The 4,370-nt window shown below is 35.3% G+C and overlaps 1 long non-coding RNA gene across 1 annotated transcript; it reads right to left on the reverse strand.

The window, feature by feature from the left end:
- Nucleotides 1–1,423: 1,423 nt before the first annotated feature.
- LOC141633828 (uncharacterized) lies at nucleotides 1,424–4,104 on the reverse strand. Its single transcript, XR_012538578.1, has 3 exons — nucleotides 3,965–4,104; nucleotides 3,800–3,869; nucleotides 1,424–1,477 (listed from the first exon to the last, which is right to left on the reverse strand). It is a non-coding gene; the product is annotated as an uncharacterized LOC141633828 (long non-coding RNA).
- Between the last annotated feature and the right edge of the window lie 266 nt (nucleotides 4,105–4,370).

Below are 4,370 nucleotides of genomic sequence, written 5' to 3' on the forward strand. Positions count from 1 at the left end.
TTAATTTAATCTTAAGAACTTTAGGTCTCTAGCAAAATACCACTGAACAATCAGGGGTTTTGTTTTTTAGTAGGGGAATTTAATTTAAGAGATTGAATTCATTAAACGGGTTAAAGGAATTGTAGGGGTTTTGTTTTTGATTAAAAAGGTTTTGTTTCTGATTAAGGGAGGAGAGAGGTACTGCATTACGGAAATAAGTAAAAAGGAACCGGCTATCTAAGTATTCCTTCCAAAAGTTCAATGTAAGTTAAATGTTGTAATAGTTCAGGTTTTTTTGAGTTAAACAATAGTATGGATTAATATAAGAAGGAGAGGTATAGTTTGGATTATTGTTATGAAATAATCCTTTAATTAATTCATTTCAAGCACGATTTTAATGAAAAGAATATTTTAAAGTACATATTATTTAATTATATTTTGGGACATAATTTATATAAGAATAAATGTATACGTATTTTTGGTCGGATAATAATAGTGACGGTAATAATAATAATAATTTCCGTCTCAATTTCCGTCTAGTTATAGACCCTCACATTTGTACTTGTGAGATTAACCTTTCTCGACCTATCCTATTTTGACAACACAACACACCCACCTAACATTTTACATCCCACCTCTAAAATATCTCTATTTTATTATTATTATTATTATTATTATTATTATTATTATTATTATTATTATTATTATTATTATTATTATTATTATTATTATTATTATTATTATTATTATTATTATTATTATTATTATTATTATTATTATTACGCGCAGCTTTCATTAAAATAAAAGTAAAAGTTTACATGAAATTGGTGGGGAGCCGAGAGACAATCTGGGCTCCCACACCCTTATTATTATTATTATTATTATTATTATTATTATTATTATTATTGTTATTATTATTGTTATTATTATTGTTATTATTATTATTATTATTGTTATTATTATTATTATTATTATTATTATTATTATTATTATTATTATTATTATTATTATTATTATTATTATTATTATTATTATTATTATTATTATACACTACATGTACTATTATTATTGCTTTATTATTGTTGTGTTACTCATCAGCATCCCCAACCCCACACCCTGCACACCTCTTTTCTTCTTCTTCTTTTTCGTATGCACAAGCAGCAGCAACAAAACCCAACCAGACCCGTACTACTCCATTTTCGACCATTCATGTGACACCCCGCGATAAAGCGGAAAATATAACTAATAAATTAAAGCGAAAATTTATGATATTTTTAAAACTTTTTACTACTAGTGAAAGATTAACACGCTGGTGCCAAAAATGAAATGAAACAAAAACAAAAATAGACAATTTTAGGTTATTACAACCCAAGTCTAGAAGGCGGGGAAAAGATATCCCACGAATAAACATATAAGGGGTTTCTAAACTAGAAAATAAGGTCCGAGGGTTTAGTTCTCGCTAGCCCACACGTCTTCCCCACGTAAGCATCTTCACCACCTGTCATTCATGTAAACATGAACGCCACAGTCAGTGGGGAGTAACTCAAGGTTCTCCCAACCACAATATGTCGAAATGCAGGTAACAAACAACACTTAATCAAACATATTAAACATGCAACATATGTGAACAATGAAGAATAAGGAGATATAATGAACAATCGTGGTGAAACAGGCATAGTTCTTTCTTTGTAGAATAGGCATGGTGTATGAGGATGAATATGCAATCAAGGAAATAGAATCACCAAGTCGACCAACTCGTATTGACATGACTCAACAAGTGTAAGACATATACTTAGTATGAACTCACAAGATAAACCATCTAGACTCCAACCTCTTGGTAGGACGACGATCATAATACGGCCCTAGTCTAAACCTGGATCCAGACTCTCGGGATGGACGTCACCCGATTCGACAAACGATATACCAATCGTATCCAAGACTCGAAACATGGCACACACTCGTAACCAAAGGTCGAGTAACCTCTAATCGGAAACATGGCACACACTCGTAACCAAAGGTCCGAAGAAAGGCGGAAGGATATCCTAATTCGGAAACATGGCACACACCCGTAACCAATGGTCCGAAAGAGGAAAGATAACCCAATCCGGAAACATGGCACACACTCATAACCAAAGGTCCAAAAGGGGTAAATAAGGAATGTCAAGTAGTCACACAATGTAAAACGTCACACTTGAGTCACAATAAGAGTAAGAATGATCATGCAAACATCATGTGACACGGGACCATTAATGTCACATTCATACTCATGGCTTGCATCTCACCATGAGTACGGATGGGAACATCAATCCCGACGATCATATCGCAACTAGAGGGCTTATAGCTTACCCCTAGTATCCGATAGGACCAAGACTCTCACAACAGAACAATACAAGGCTTTATTAAGAATATGACTCTTCACCAAAAATAACCATTTATTAATAAATAACTCATACTTGTCTTATAATAATAAATATTCCATTTCATAATTTAACATGCCGGTTAAATAAAATATAATAAGCTATAATGAATAATTTACGTTATATGAAGTATACGGGATGAAATGTGACCAAGTCCAAGTGACCCATTTATGAGCCCAATAATTAAATCATGTGACAAGTCCAACAGAATAAATAAGTAAATGAACGATGTTAACTAATTACGTTATTTAATATGTGAGACGGTTATTTAATCATTATTTAAATAAATTAATTTAGTGCCAAACATTTTATAGCCGAGAGTAGCCCTATTAAAATGCCATACCACACCTATATGGCCCAATAACATAACAAGCCCAATTTGCCACATTACTAAATAACAAGACGGGTACATGAGCATATTTGAGACGGTAATTTAAATAATTAAGTAATGAAATTCTAGAATTATAAAACATGAGATGGGGATATACAAATGAACAATGCTTTAATGGATTGCATTTTAAAAAACCCGAGGCGGAAATTTGATTAGTTTAAACTTACCAAAAGGTGCCCAAAAACAACTCATAGCACAACCCAAAGACGCCATAGGACAACACTCCTACACGACTCAACCCAAGCCCTACACGGCCTCACCACTAGCCACGATCTCCGCCCCAAACCAGCCACCAAGACCACCCCAACGACCACAACGAGTAACCATGAGACGGAAACAAGAGCATGCTAAGACGGATACAACAACGTTTACCCTTTCCTACCATACACACCATCCCAGACCCAAATAACCACCTAGAAAGCTACCCAAAACCGAGACAACAGCGTAAACAACCACCCCAAAACCCGTGCCAAGCAACCTCAATATCTCTGTCCGAACCGAGCCAACCACCTCTCACCCGACCTTTATAAAAACCGTGTCAACGCAGTCCAAGCCGTCACCTTCGGTTGTCCAGAAATGGGGTGTAAACAGCCGCCCAAAACAGAGGAAATGAACAGTCCAACTCGGTTACAACCCAGAATTCAAGCTACCAAATTTCGTTCCATTGAAGACGAACATAAACCCGGGTTGAGACGGAATGAACCAGCTACACTATGAGTAACGGCCACCCGTTTTACCATAAATAAACCCAGCAACATTAAATCGACAGAGGCACAAACATGTACTCGAAATAAAACCAAGCATCCATCTAAGTTCGAAACTCATGACAAGCTACATACCGAGAACCAAGCCGTGAGGACTCACAACAACCATGGAAATTAACCACAAGCATTAAAATTCGACCTCATACATGAGAAACACAGAAAGATTAAAACTTTAAGACGAAGGAGCATAAAAACCGAGTTGAAAGGATGGAATATCGACTCATTGTCGAGTAACCTATCACCGTTACCTTTAGCTCTCGAATTCCGGAGTAAAACGTCCAAAAGCATGAGCCTTTCTTGAGTCTTCAAGGTCTTCAACTAAAAGGAGGGAAAAACGAGTTGTTTAAGACAAGAAATCGAGTTATCCTTTAAGACGGTATTTCGAAACCTCAACAAAATAGAAGATTTCTTACCTTAAAAGAACGAGGAAGGGACGAGGAAGCTAATGGTACAAAAATGGTGAAGTTTGGTTGAGAAACGGAGTCGGGATCGGAGTTTGAAGGGGGGACGGGAATGGAGCTAGTACGGCTGTTTTATGTTGCTGTTGATGTTGTTGTTTTCAAATGAAGAAGAAAGGAGAATAAGGGGATAAGAGGGGGTGGGGTTCTCAGTAAACAACAACAATAATTAATAATAATAATAATAATATAGAATAATAATAATAATATCTAATAATATAAAATAATAATATAAAAGTAGAGTGTAGGATGTTAGGTGGGTGTGATGTGTTGTCGATAAATGGTTGGTCCGGATTAAAGTAGGTACAACGTGAAATGTGACGGTCTATAGCTAGACGGAAATTGAGACGGAAATTATAAT

Source organism: Silene latifolia, chromosome Y (genome assembly GCF_048544455.1).
Source record: "Silene latifolia isolate original U9 population chromosome Y, ASM4854445v1, whole genome shotgun sequence".
Lineage (NCBI taxonomy): Eukaryota > Viridiplantae > Streptophyta > Magnoliopsida > Caryophyllales > Caryophyllaceae > Silene > Silene latifolia.